At 37.7% G+C, this 15,804-nt stretch overlaps 1 protein-coding gene across 14 annotated transcripts in view; it reads left to right on the top strand.

Moving 5' to 3' along the window:
* Positions 1 to 15,804, top strand: part of FER (FER tyrosine kinase) — a 479,416-nt gene that overhangs the window by 165,469 nt on the left and 298,143 nt on the right. The window lies entirely within an intron of this gene.

Genomic DNA, 15,804 nt, shown 5'->3' with positions numbered 1-15,804 from the left:
CCTTTATTGTCCTGCCAGATAATAAGGATCTTATTATATAGACCAAGGCCCCTACTAGATTAATTTTCTTATTTCATGATTTTTGGTAACTATCTGGTATATGTCTTTTTTTTTTTTTTTTTTTTTATTCAGAGAAACTTCTGAAGGTCATTCTTTTGCTTGGCTTTCAAACCTTAGTAAAGTGTTTATTCTCTGAGTATGGTTTATAATATTTCCTTGTCCCCATGTGGCTGTGGAAGTGGTTACTTCATAGCCTGATTTAGTGGTAGATTGTCACTAAATGGTAACATATCCCCATTTTATAACTACAACTAGAATCTAGAGTTTGCAATTTAAAATATAATAGTTCATTAAGTATTTCATTAAGAACTCCTAATCCTTTAGAGTTTTATCTTTGATAATCATTGAAGAAGAGGTTTTTCAATAAATGAATAAATAGTGTTTTAAAGAGTATATATAATACTGTGATCTCAAGTGGCATTAGTGGTAAAAACCCTCCTGCCAGTACAGGAGAAACAAGAGATCTGGTTTGATCCCTGGGTTGGGAAGGTCCCCTAGAGGAGGGCATGGAAACCCACTCCAGTATCCTTGCCTGGAGAATCCCTTGGACAGAGGAGCCTGACTGGCAATGGTCCACAGGGTCGCAAAGAATTGGACCCAACTGAAATACAACATAAAACAGTTTAAGAGACTAAACTGCTTTCTGGTACTTTCAGACCTTCTCTTGTACCCATTTATTAAATGATGATAATATCTTATGAACGTTTAGAAAGTGATATCAGGTGTTTCATTTTATTCAATTTATTTTAAATAGCTGAAATGCTGTTTGTTTCTATACATCTTATCTATTCATTGAAGTAATGCCTTTAGTAAGTCTTTAAGGAATTTGCAAAGAAATGCTGTGTGTAGTTTAAGGTAATAAAGTAACATTTTATATATCAAACAGGACATTCCACCAATTGATACCAATTGATGAGGTTCTACAGTATGTTTTATAAAACAAGTAAAAACTATTTTCAGTTCGTAGTTCTTACAACTAAGTAATACTCCCACATATACCAATGAAATCTTTGCATAATTCAGCCTTTCAGTAATAATTAGAATATAACTTTTCATTTTATTCAAAAAGTCAAAATATTAAAACTATAAATGGTTTTTCCCCAAATGTCTGTTTAAGCATTATGAGTAATTCTACCAAAATGCTTGAAATTCAGGTAAGCAGGCCCATTGGTTTTTCCTCTTTATAAATTGTATCTTTATAAATGATATCTTTATATTTCAATAAGGGAAATTTAGTTGAGTATTGGAAGAATTGGAAGAACTAAAAATTAAACCATAATATAGTGAAAAATAGTAAAGCTTGGCCTAAATATTATTTAAGAGCAAGTATTAACTATTCTGTGCTGTACTTAATCTCTCAGTTGTGTCCAACTGTTTGTGACCCCATGGACTGTAACCTGCCAGGCTCCTCTGTCCATGGGATTCTGCAGGCAAGAAAACCAGAGTGGGTTGCCATGCCCTCCTCCAGGGAATCTTCTCAACCCAGGGATCAAACCCAGGTCTCCCGCATTGCAGGCGGATTCTTTACCATCTGAGTCACCAGGGAAGCCCAAGAATATTAGAGTGAATAGCCTGTCCCTTCTCCAGAGGATCTTCCCAACCCAGGAATTGAACCGGGGTCTCCTGCATTGCAGGTGGATTCTTTATTAGCTGAGCTAATAAACTATTAACTATTCTACATTTCCTAATTAATGGCAGTGTTAACCCATTAACTATTCTACATTTCCTAATTAATGGCAATGTTAACCAAAATACAGACTCCTCAGTGGTGATTGCTTCTGTGAAAGAGCGTCCTTAAGGAACTGTACTGCTGAGATGGGCCATGGATTGTATATTCTTAAAAAATTCCAAGGTGATTCAGATAATCATGGTTAGAAGTCTCGTTAGGCTGTTAGATGTATTGACATTTATTTCAACTTTGTAATTTTATGAGAATAAGCAGATGTAAATTAACATCTGTTAATTTACAGAAATCTAAAGAATTGTGTAGGCAAGTAATATAAACATCTTTGCCAGGAAAGCAAGAATGAAAGTTGCTCAGTTGTGTCCAACTCTTCGTGACCCCGCTCCTCTGTTCATGTAATTTTCCAGGCAAGAACACTGGAGTGGGTAGCCATTCCCTCCTCCAGGCGATCCTCCCGAGCCAGGGGTTGAACCCGATTCCCCTTCGTTGTGGGCAGATTCTTTGCCATCTGAGTCACCAGGGAAGCTGATCCTCTAACGTTGTATTTTTCACCTGAGTCTAATTTTGGCCAAAATACCAAGGAGGAAATGATAAATATCAAGTATTGAAAAGTAAGGGCTTCCTTAGTAGCTCAGACAGTAGAGACTCTGCCTGTAAAGCAGAAGACATGAATTCGATTCCTGGAAAAAGAAATAGCTACCCACTACAGTATTCTTGCCTAGAGAATTTCGTGGACAGAGGAGACTTGCAGGCTGCAGTCCATGGAGTCACAAAGAATCTGACACAACTGAGCAACTAACACACAACAAAAACAACACTGCACAGTAATTACCTATTATTTGTGGACAAGTGTGTTTTATTTATACATTTAAAGCAGTATTTATTGATCACCTACTATGTGTCAAAGATGTTTTTATATGCTTGTAATATATCAGTGCATAAAACTAATGAAGACTCTTAGGAGTTACATTCTGTGGTGAGTGGCACTTAATAAATAAACTGTATATTATATTGTAATTGTAATTGAATGAACGCTCAGTCATGTCCGACTCTTTGTGACCCCATGGAGTACCAGGCTCCTCTGTCCATGGGATTTTCCAGGCAATAGTACTGGAGTGGGTTGCCATTTCCTTCTTCAGAGGATCTTCACTCTCCAGGGATTGAACCCGAGTCTTTTGAATTGTAGACACACGCTTTACCGTCTGAGCCACCGGAGAAGTCTGTATATCACATTGGAAGATGCTAAATGCCAGGGCATAAAGACAAAGCAGGGTAGGGGGTCGGGGGCCCAGTGGGTCAGAGGTTGGGATACAATTTTGTTTTTTGGGATACAATTTTAAATGGAAATAAAGATAAGCACCTTTGAGAAAGTGACATTTTAGTATTAACAATGTTCTTTTTAATGAAAAAAATGAAATAATAGGTAAATAATCATTACAGAATCTCTGTGTGTTGGAAATTTTTTTCTATTATTTTTCTTAATTTTCAAGATTTCTGAAAATAACATATGCTGCTTTAATAACTAGAAATGTGTGTGTTATTAAATAAATGCAATATATTCCTACTGCATAAAATAAAAATAGTAGATAAAATAAAATACCTCATAGTCCTGCTTAGCATTCAAAGGCATCCAGTGATCAATTTTTACACAAGAAAGTGACATTTGAACAAAACCTTGAACTGGGAAGCTAGTAAACCGCTTAATTTCCGGGAGAAGAACATTCTAGTCAGAGGATGTGTTTAGGTCAGAGACAAAGGCAGGGACCTATCTGGACTGTCCAGGGTATAGTGAGGAGCTCTGAGCAGGGGGAAGGTGAGAGGAGAGGGAATGAGAGTGAGAAGCCATGAGAGCAGGTCTCAGGTCCCGGGAGCATAATGAAGATGCTGCTGCTGCTAAGTTGCTCAGTCGTGTCCGACGCTGTGCGACCCCATGGCTGGCAGCCCACCAGGCTCCCCTGTCCCTGGGACTCTCCAGGCAAGAGCACTGGAGTGGGCGCCATTGCCTTCTTCAGCATAATGAAGGGTCATGCGGTTTCTCTGAATGAAAGGGAAGCCGCTGGATGAGGAGGTTATAACAGAAGATGCACCTGCTCTGACTTGTGATTTCAGTGATCGCTGTGTCGATAATATACTTAAAGGTGGTAAGGTTGGAAGAATAGGGTTCCTGCCACACCCGGGAGATGGCAGATGGCACACTGCGGACGGCGTCCTGGGGGCGGTGAGGTGATTCGCTTCTGAGTATGCTTTCATGGTTGAAAGCGAAAGTGAAGTTGCTCACTCATGTCTGACTCTTTGCGACCCATGGACTATATTATAGCCCACCAGGCTCCTCTGTCCATGGAATTTCCCAGGCAAGAATACTGGAGTGGGTTGCCATTTCTCCAGGGGATCTTCCCGACCCAGGGATCAAACCCGGGCCTCCTGCATTGCAAGCAGACACTTTCACCGGCTGAGCCACCAGGGAAGCCCATGAGATTTCCTGTGGGTTTAGTCCGGGGTGTGAGAGAGAGGATTCGAGGACAGTTTTCAGGTTTTGAGGAGGAGCTCTAGAGGAATAGCATGTGTTTCAAGTGCGGGGAAAGACTGCACGAGTAGCCTTGATGAGGAAGAGCAAGGATTCTGTTTGTGTTTCCAAAAATAAAGAAAAATAAAAAAACACCCAATCAATGTGGAAATTTGGTAGTTCCAGAGCATGTTTTGGATTGGAGATATACATTTGAGAGTTGTTTAAAACCATTTGACCATAGAAGGTCACCAAGTGAAGGAGGCAGAGAAGAAAAGGGAAGCAAGGGCTGCTCTCTGGGTCACTGCAAGTTAGGTCTGGACAAGGAGGAGTTGGCATAAACTGAGGAGGAGGGCCCAGTGAGGGGGCAGAAAGTCAAGAGAGTTTGGTGTCCTCCAAATACGCGCCAAGGAGAAATGAGTTCTGTGGTTTTGGACCTGCCAGGTTAGGGCACTTCTGATTTGACTGCAGGACTTCGCTAAACTTTCTGTATCAAATGGCCAAGAGAACTATAGCACAGAATGCTCTATCTCTGCAAAATACTGGTCCCATCCTTTCTCAATCCTTTTTCAGAGTGTCCTTAAGGGACCACTGTGCAATGGAAACTGTACTTTGAGAAGTGAATTAGAAGACAAATCCTTTCTTATCTAATTGAGTTATTGACTGATTAAATGTGCTGTTAATGCTAAAGGCATTTTGTGTTGTTTAAATGCTCTATGGACCCAAGGATTATTTTATCTTATTCTTCAATTTTAGCTCTGCAGGCAGAAGAATCTGCCTTTTGAGGCAGAGTAGAAGGGTAAACTCTTTGTTGGCTGCCCTTGGATAATGATGGCAATACCAAGATTTCTAGTCCCTGACTAAACATTGCCTGACTTTACTCTCTCGCTTTCTCTCTCTCAATTTGTTAAAAAGTATTACATAATTGTTTTTAGCTATCTAGTTGTAAAACATGATAAATTTTCAACCAGTGTCTGTTGAATTGAGGAATTGCACTTCCTTTTTATTCCAGAGTAATCTAATTATTTTACTTTATAGCAGCGTGTACATTAGGCCAAATATAATGATTTTTATTCAATCTCCTTTCTGTGTCAAATATAGCTAGAATTGATAGCACCATGGAATGAGTTCTTTTTAAATGTTTTTAGCTATACTGTAAGATAATTGCCTTTACTTTGATGTTTCTGAAGTTGTACATTTTAAGCCCTTTTACTAGCGTAGTGCACAATATAAATTTATCTTCTCTATGTATTTTATTGATTTATGCTTAATTGGACAGCACTGTCAGTAAAATCCTGTTTTGTTACGTTTCAACCAACAAAGTATCTTGTTTGCTGACTAAATATTGTCTGCCGTTATGACTCAGTGGTAATCCGTTTTACCACAGTGTTCAATGCATTTCCAGTTTTTATAGTGAGTCCCTGAATTGGAAGGCTATCAATTGAGATATCATATTGACAACATTATTGAAGCTTTATCTGTTTTCATCATCAGGTACATTTTCTTTCGTTAAACATAGAAGTTAAATGTTAATTCCAAGCTTTACTGTCAAATGTGCTGAGCAAAGTGCCAGACTAAGACCAGGAGACCTGAGTTGAGCTTTGCCTCTGTTGTGGAACTCTTGTGAGGTTACTTAACCTTTCTGAGTTGGTATTTTCTTCCCATAAAAGGAGCAAATGTCTGCCAGGATTTCTGTGACACTGAAATGAGATTATGTAAAGTATTTTATGTTTTATGAAATACTGTTAAAACACGTTTCTATTTCATTTCTTTTTCTAATAATGTACCTTAGTTCACATTTAAATTAATTTGTTAGATACTTACTGCATTCTTAATTATGAATTATAGATATTTCTGTTGGATTATCATTTGTATTTCTTATTTATGAAGGCAAACATCGTAATTAATTTCTCTGAATATGTAGAACATATGCAAGCACAGGGGTCTAAGTGTCTTTTTGTGAGTCCTCAGTCCCCTGCCTCAGAGGTAACTTTCCAGAAGCATTGTATGCAAATATAAACATGAATTTATACCACATGTTTTCTGCTCTTTTGACATAAATGGTAAGGCATATAACAATACTGTTTACTTTTCTGCTTAATATATTTTAAGTATCATTTACAACAGTGAATATACACTACTTTTTTTTTTCATTTATTTGTTCAACAAATAAGTATTTATTTCATGTCAGCTATCAGGTACCATTTTAAGTTCTGAGGATGCAGTAGTGAACAAAATAAACTTTTTTTTGTTCTCATGGACCTTGCACTCTTAACTGAAGCAGGCAGACAGTAAATTTATATATCTATATGTGTGTGTCTACACACACACACACACATATATATAGTCAGGTGGTGGTAAGTTCTTTGGAGAAAATAAAACAATGGAAGAAGAGGGTATGAAGGAGACAGACAGTAAATTTATATACATGTATATAGTGTCAGGTGGTGGTAAGTTCTTTGGAGAAAAATGAAACGGGAAGGAAGAAGAGGGTGCTGGGAGGTGTTTTATATGGATGGTGGTTGAATATGGCTTCACTGATCAAGTGGCGTTTACACAGAGATCTGAAATGACTAAGGAGCAAACGGTGGGATTGCCTGGGGTTAGGATATTTCAGGCGGTGGGAAAAGCAGCGGGTAGGCTCTGGTGCAGGAGTTTGTTTCTTGTGTTGGTGGAGCACCCAGGAAGGCCGTGCGCTTGGAACAGAATGAAGTAGGGGAGGGTTGGGGAAATACCAGTGTTCAGGTCACACAGTCGTGCAGACCGTTGTGAGCACTGTGATGCTGACTCAGAGAAATAAGCTTCTGAGCAAAGAATGACATGTGTACATGGTCTATAATATTTTCTTATTAAGACAGTTTTGGTGAAATCCTATACTTTTTCTATGTATATAAATGGAGAGTATATGTAAGATCCATTTTAGAGGGTTTTGTGCAGTTTATATAGGTTTAGATTTTACTCTAAAATAATTTAAAAGTTTCTTAATCTGAGAACAATGTAAGTTATGGATAGTAATTACTATATTAATATTGACATTAGTACTTCAGTCTTATAGATGAATACATTCTTGCTTTCAGCTTTCCTTTGGCATAGATTTTTATCATGCTTATCTTTTAGTAGCTCTCTAGTTTATTAAATTATTAGATTCTCCAGTGGATCTCATACTTAAAGAGTATTTAGAAATACGTGCTTTATGTTTATTTGATGGACAGATTTTTAATTTATAAAACAAAGATGTTCGCAGGTGATAATGATTACATTATAAAAAATTTGTTGATTTTTCCAAATGATTCAGGTCAAGATTCCTTAACATTCTAACCACAGGGGAACCACCAATCAAAACCACAGTGATATATTACCTTACTCTGATCAGAATGGCCGTTATCAAAAGAACAATAGATAGTGTTTGGCAAGGATGTGAATGGGCAGGAATGCTTCGGCACTGTGGGTGGGAATATTAATTGGTTCAGCCCCTGTGGATAACGGTATGGAGGTTCCTCAAAAAATTAAAAACAGAACTGCCACACAATTCAGTAATTCCATTTCTGTGTATTTATTCCAAAGGAAATGAAAACACTAACTTGGAAAGGTAGTCTGCACCCCATGTTCCTAGCAGCTTCCCAGGTGGCATGAGTGGTATAGAATCCGCCTGCTGCTGCAGGAGACAGAGGCTCAATCCCTGGGTTGGGAAGATCCCCTGGAGAAGGGCATGGCACCCCACTCCAGTATCCTTGCCTGGAAAATCCCATGGACGGAGGAGCTTGGCGGGCTGCAGTCCATGGGGTCGCACAGAGTCGGGCACGACTGAGCGACTTTCCATGTAGCACAAAGGGCAGAGAAAGATGTGGAAACTTGAGTCAAACTGGCATGATTTTCATTGTGTTTAAGTAGATTTCTGCCTCCCCCCACCTTAGGTCAATTTCATCTGTAAAATGCGGTTAGTAACATGCCCTTCATAGGATTGTCGTCAGGACTAAACGAGTGTTGCAAAGGCAAAGGCACTTTATAGAGCTCTGGATGGAGTTAGCAAGGAAGGTGTTTAGCGCAGTCGGTTTTTGTCCGCTTTCTCTTCCTTCTTCCTCCCTTTCTCCTTTTCTTCTTTTCTTCTGTGTCTTGCACTTTTGTCTCTGTTTCTCCTCTTCCTTCCTTTGCCTTCTTAGTAAACACAGTCAAACAACTTGCATGAGTATTTATTGTGTGCCATGGATGGAGACATCCTCAAGTAGAACAAAGTCTCCGTACTGAAAAATCTACATTCAGCAGGCAGAAAGTTGTAATGAATAATTGATTAACAAGAAAACATCAGAGTTAAGGGCTATGATGAAACTGATCGTTAATATTCCTCAGATTTTTGCCTTTACCCCAAGGCCTTCTGTTCTTTGTAGTTATGTTATCTGTGGGTTTTGTTGCCTTCTGTCGTGATTTAAACGTTAACTTATGACCCCCATATCTACTTGTCCAAGGAAATTAGGAATACTGAAATATTACTCAAGACAAAGATAAAAAATGAAAGCAGAGAAGTTAAGTGCAATATGCAGATTCACACAAAAAGGTTAAATTAATACAGATTTTAATTTATTGACAATTTCATTATTATTCATACACTAATTAGATTTCATTTTTGTGTATTTTTTTGGACTGTTTACTTATAGAAGTAGTGTTAACTGACATTCTCTGTTATTTAAAATTAAAAAAAACTAAACTGTCTTATGGTAGTTTAATACAGATACATTATTTGTAAAGACAGAGGAGAGATCTCATCATATGAAGAACAAAAAAGACTTTTAAGTACATGACTAATTTGTTATAATAATTGTGAATAATAAAATTGCTAATAGTTTCTATTGATAATGAATACATAATACATTATGTATTTTTTCCATAATACATTAATGGTCTTGTTTTTTTTTTTTTGCACCCATTAAAAATAGGTCAGTCAAAAGCAACTACTTGGCATATAAACTTTTACATGTCATGTTTAGGACATTCTTTTAAATTTTAAAAATTATCTAATTTCCTCAACCTGAAAAAAGTTATTTCCGTCTCTACAACTTATTTGCTCATTCCTGTATTAAGTTGAATAGTATTTGTCTTGAAATTCATCTGAGAATACATCATCTTTTGATTTGAATTATAGGCAGACAGTTGACCTTGCATGTGGTAAGGAATTCATATATTTTTATCTCCAAAGCCTTACATCTTAAATTTTGAAAATTATTTTATGACATATTAATTTCTTTAATTTAATTGAAAGGTTTAATAAAGAGGACATGTAAATATTATGATTGATTGCTTCATTTGGTACCTAATGATAGAATTTTAAATCCTAATAAATTTTCTCTTTTGTTATAGTATTCTGTAGAAAATTATTTCTTAGTATTAATATTTAAAAGATTAAGACTCAAGTGTTCATTTTTAAAGTCATTGTTTTATTGCAAATTCCAGGCAAATGATAAAATCTTGATCTAAAGAAGATTTTCTCTGTCAGAATTTATCTAGAGATCTTTTAGAGTAGAGTCTAATTCTTGCAGATACATTCTCAGAATTGCTAAAAAATCATTTAATCCTTGGAGGGAGAGAGAGCTCTATCAGAAAGAAATCATTTATACTCCTGCTGTGTATTTACTGTGTGGTAAATGTTACAGGCGGAGAAGGCAATGGCACCCACTCCAGTACTCTTGCCTGGGAAATCCCATGGGTGGAGGAGCCTGGTGGGCTCCAGTCCATGGGGCCGCACAGAGTTGGACACGACTGAACGACTTCGCTTTCACTTTTCACTTTCATGCGTTGGAGAAGGAAATGGCAACCCACTCCAGTGTTCTTGCCTGGAGAATCCCAGGGATGGGGGAGCCTGGTGGGCTGCCGTCTATGGGGTCGCACAGAGTCGGACACAACTGAAGTGACTTAGCAGCAGCAGCAGATGTTACAGGGGCTACAAGAGAAGATAAACAAATTCAGATCCTTTCATCTGCCTTCATTTTGAAACTTGAGTGTTTCTTCCATGGACAACATTTCTCCCTTCCTTTCTCTTTTGCAAACAAGCCATAATTAACTATAGTGCTTGCTGTGAGAGTGTTGCATCCTTCAGAGTGTTTTGGGGTTGAAAAAAGTTTGAGGACTATTGGGCGAAGAATTTTGTCTTTAGAGCTCTTTTAAAGTTCTGAATGCCTCTTGTGAAAGTAGCATATTAAGCATTGTGAGATAATAAAATGTACCTCAAACCAAGGCTTGGGGGACTAAACAGAGTGGCAGTCACCCTGAATGTGGGCAGTGCTGGCATGGAAAAAGACCCTTTGAATGAAGTCCTAATATAGATAGCTAAGCTAGAGAGTGGGTGTTGGTGTTAGAAAGGAAGCTCAGAAATTGCTGGAGATGAATTTAGTTTCTTTCATAATTTTGTCCTTAGGCCTGTCCCTTTCCTTTTTCAGAAGTAGTTTAGGTTGAGAAAGGTGAGGAAAAAATTAGGATAGAGGAGAAAGCTAAAGGAAAAGGTCTCAAAATTTTGGAAAGGAGAACTGACCTCTTTCTGTGATATAACCAGAAATGGTAGAGGGCTGCAGGTGGACACACATGGGCTTAGCAAGAGCAAGGAGCGCGTGGGGTAGGTGGGCCAGAAAGGCGAGCCGCGGTGGGTTCAGAGGCCAGTGAGCAAAGGACTGAGAGCAGGGTTGGTCAAACAGGATCAGGCTGGTGAGGGAAAGAAGACAAGAAGGGCAAAGAAGATGGCAGGTAAAGAACAGGAGGGAAACAAAATACAGAAATAAGAGGTAACTAGAAGAAAGACTAGAAGGGGACTCGGAAAAAGGAGATGGCAGAGGACCGTGCACTAATTGAAAATAAAACAAAAATATTTATTGAACCAAGCTAAGGGTGTCAAAATTTTTACTTTGTAGTTCAGAAATATCTAATATATGGGTACAATTTGTGGTTCCAATATTCATTCTTATATTTTCAAGTTTTACGTCAAGAGCCAAATTATAATGAGTGATTCCCAAAGGTTTTTATTGGATGGTATTTAATAAGAAAAAATAAAATGGAAAATTTTAACGTTTACCCACAAACAGAAATAATTTAGTTCCAAATAATTAGTTCCCCCATAGAGAAATATGTAATTTATTGGTACAGGGTATGAGTGAGAATAGAGTTCCATTATACCTATAGCTGCTTTGATTTGCTATTTCTTATATCATGGGTATTTGAGATAGCTTATGTTAATAGTGTGTAGTTGTTACAGATACCTATACTTTTGATATTGTGAGCCTTTTTCATTTTTGTTATTTATAAAATAGTTATGGTCTTTGCGTGTATTAGTCTCCAATGCAGGTAAATTATTAGCAAAGAAGACTGTGGGATAAGTCTTTATGTTCACTCATGGTTGGATGACGTAAGAGGAAATTCAAATCAATGTGAAAATTCTCACTGAGATCCTTTGTTGTCCTCCGTTTGTGCATAATAGAAAATGCATAGACTTTTTCTGTAGCCATAGTTTATATCACATTTGATCATGCTTTCAATAATTTAATTCCTGAGTTTACAACTAATAAAGACTAATTGATCATGGGACCCTACGTTTTGGTCAGGCAGTGTTTTCTGATATGATGTAGTGAGTACTTTATATCACCTTTTATCTGTATGATTGTCTTAGTGTACTAAAAATGTATTTAATCAGAAAGGTTCTTTGCCAGGCTCTTTTGGTAATAATGAAGACCCTTGAGGTTTCTTGTTTTTTACTGATGTACCTAGTGATGTAGATATGCTCTCGGTACGAGCACGTTGATTCTTACTCTCCACTGTTTAACTCACCAAGAGAAAGTGCCTTTGTACTTTCTAGCGTTTCATGACAGCATCCAATTTAGAGGTCTCAATTTAGTGGTTGCATGTTATAATTTGAAAATTGTGCTGAGGAATTAAATTATATCTATTTTGAAATACAGACCGTGCTTTTAAAGTGATGAAATAATTTGTGTAGATACTTAAGATACTTGGTATGTGAGGAGTAAAACAAGCATGGCCTAGCCATGCTGTGAAGAGAATGCTGGTCTGATGTTTTCCATAGGAATTTGAAAGCCTAATTTAGCTTTTGTTTGCCATTCCTTGTAGAACTTCTTGGATGGTTTTTAGGGATGTTGCCTCTTTGCTGTCTCGCAGTCAGAGACAGCTTGACTTCTTGCTCGGTGGCTGTACAGTGTGACTGGGGATTAGAATCCTGAAAAGCAGAGAACACGAGGAAGTCTTCCTGTGTCCTCTCCTGTTTCCGCAGAGTTCCTCAGCCGACTGACAGGAGGTGAAAAAGAGCCGTTGCTGGAAGCTTCAGCTGCGTCACTTCTAAAAACGGCAGCCTGGTAGAATGGCCGTGTCTAGGGGTCTGAAAATTGCAGAGACAGTGGTGTCACCAACACTAGATAACCAGGTTTTGTTTTAAATTGTTTACCAAAAAGACTGTTAACTTTGGGAATTTATAATCTTCACATTCCAAGGCTTTTCGTATACATTTCAAATTTACTCGTTTATATACTTGTGTCACCTCTCATTTACTTCCTGCCTTAGTCCTCAGAGTATTGGAGGAAGCTAATGATAATGATATTCAGAAAAATATAAATAAAAAATAAAACCAGAACCAGAAAAAAGGGAGGCTGTAACAGCAGTATGAAGACTGGAGGAAACACTGTGTAGCTTATAACGTGCTTGGTTACTACAGTAGAGCTATTATTTTGTCTCTAAGCTTCCCAAAGGCCAAAATGGAAAAGAAGATAAAGTTAGTAGTTACTGTTACATAAAAGAAAGCATGTCACATTGCAAGAGAAGCAGAGCTTTTTGCTGCATTTAGCTGTAATAGAATTTTTTCTGGAGGCTTTAACATTGACTTCTGCCATGACGGTGCCCTTGGCGATATCACTACAGCTCACACTGGAAAGAGATTCATAAGGCCATCTCTTTCAGAATCTAGAATCCCTCATGGAAGTGGAGGCCGTAACATCAGAATCAGTCCATGGATGTCTAAAAATACAGCTGTCTGTAAATTGAGTCTATCCAGGAATATAATCTCGGTTTAGAAATAATTCATGAGCTGTATGTACTTCTGATGACTCTTAGTACCATTTTTCTCAGCTGCAGTTAGCTTATGCAGTGAGTGATTATTTTCCCTGGAAAAAGTTTTCAACTGCAGGTATCCTATACTTGTTTGCAGGTAGATCTGCAAGATTAGAAGGATTCACTAGTAAATTAGCTTATGTTTAAAAATTGTTGAAGACCTATATATTCTTTGAAAGTTATTGGGAATATTTTATATGTTTAAAATAATTTTGATACGTTTGTGAAAACAAAGCTCCCATAAAATTATCTAAAGCTTGTCCTTTGTTAGGGCTAGAAACTATTACTAATGATTTAAAAGGAAATTGTCAACGTTAAACTTCAATTTTTACTTGCAATGTTCAAGATAAATTGATGTCTCACTGTTTATCTCACTGTTTACAAGGTGATCATTCTTAATTTAACTTGGTAGATTTTTTTTTTATTGGCTTTATGTATAATCACTCTATAGATTTTAAAGATAAGTAAAGAGTTCTGAAAATCTTGCTGTTATTTAAAATGTTCCATCTTTGAGGATTTTTCTGAACAGATTTTTTCACTGTCTATTACAATTCAAAATTTAAAATTTCCTAAAAGATTATTCTTTTAGAGACAGTGGATTTGACTCCTTGACATTTGGCCAATTAAAGCCTCGTACATTAGGTTGCTCTAATATGTTCGTTCAGTAAAATTACCAAAAGAAACTGACTGCATGTTAGACATAAAATATTGTCACTGGCAAGCAACCTCCAAGGAAGCAGTGATTCCTGCCTTACAGATGAGAACATTGTAACTTGGCGAGATTAAGGAATTTGATCAGAATCAAAGTGGCAGATTCAAGCTCAGAATTTTCTGTCTAAATTCTCAGCGTTGTCGCCGGTTTACAAAGCCAGCAGACTTGCAGTCAGAGAGAATTTAGTTCAGATCCTCTCTATGCTGTTAAAGATATGACCTTATGCGAAGTCACACAGCCTTTCTGAGGTAAATATTCTTACTTGTAAAATGTACCAAGTCATAGAAATCTCATAGAATTGTTTTGAAAATTAATGAGGTAATGTTTTAAAAAATGTTTAGCACAGTACCTGGCATATAGCTAATAAAAGGTAGCTATAAAGAGAGAAAAAGTTACCATGATGTATTCTAAGGGAAATAGATGGAGAAACAGTGGAAACAGTGTCAGACTTTATTTTTTTGGGCTCCAAAATCACTGCAGATGGTGACTGCAGCCATGAAATTAAAAGACGCTTACTCCTTGGAAGGAAAGTTATGACCAACCTAGATAGCATATTCAAAAGCAGAGACATTACTTTGCCAACAAAGGTCCGTCTGGTCAAGGCTATGGTTTTTCCTGTGGTCATGTATGGATGTGAGAGTTGGACTGTGAAGAAGGCTGAGCGCTGAAGAATTGATGCTTTTGAACTGTGGTGTTGGAGAAGACTCTTGAGAGTCCCTTGGACTGCAAGGAGATCCAACCAGTCCAATCTGAAGGAGTTCAGCCCTGGGATTTCTTTGGAAGGAATGATGCTAAAGCTGAAGCTCCAGTACTTTGGACACCTCATGTGAAGAGTTGACTCATTGGAAAAGACTCTGATGCTGGGAGGGATTGGGGGCAGGAGGAAAAGGGGATGACAGAGGGTGAGATGGCTGGATGGCATCACCGACTCGATGGACGTGAGTTTGAATGAATTCCGGGAGTTGGTGATGGACAGGGAGGCCTAGCGTGCTGCGATTCACGGGGTCGCAGAGTCAGACACGACTGAGCGACTGAACTGAACTGAACTGAACTGATGTATTCTAAATGTGATTTTTCAGTTTATTCATGTTGGAAGCTATATTCTACAGAAACTTAAAAAAAAATTTTTTGTAGTGTAATACCTAAAGATAAGTTACCAGCAGGTGGAGCTCAGTGTCAGAGAAACCAAATTTCTGAAATTGAGCTATTTTTTAACCTTACGTTTTAAAAATAATATAAATGCATATGGTTTTGAAATTTATATGTGAAGGTTTTCTATTTTTAGCATGCCTACCAAAAGTCATCACCCTGCCAGCTGGTTCTTGAATATGTGAAAATAGTGCTTTGGTTACTCATATCATTTAAAATTCTTTGTTATTTCTGGTATTATATAATGGGTGACAGTTATTTGCCTAAAGAAGATGTACTTAAAGTGAACTTTGTTTAAGAGACTGACTTAGAATTTGATCATTTCATTCATATTTGGACTGATAATGTCATATTTTATTGGTCAAAACCCTCAAACCTGCCACTCTCTCAGTATTCCACTTCTTAGTAAATGGTGTCATCTTTAATCTGCTGCTAAAGCCAAAAATCGTGGGCATCACCCTTGTGTTCACACTTTCAGAAATCTCATATCCATTCCGTCTGTAAGTTCTCATGGTGTTGCCTCCAGAATACACCCCAGATCTGACGTCTCGTCAGCTGCTTCCCCGTGATCACCCTGAGAAAGCACTCTGTAAGTTGCAGCCTGGC

Source organism: Bubalus bubalis, chromosome 9, assembly GCF_019923935.1.
Source record: "Bubalus bubalis isolate 160015118507 breed Murrah chromosome 9, NDDB_SH_1, whole genome shotgun sequence".
In the NCBI taxonomy this organism is placed as follows: Eukaryota; Metazoa; Chordata; class Mammalia; order Artiodactyla; family Bovidae; genus Bubalus; species Bubalus bubalis.
The sequence above is the reverse complement of the archived record's forward strand: the minus strand, read 5'-3'. Positions and strand labels throughout refer to the sequence as shown.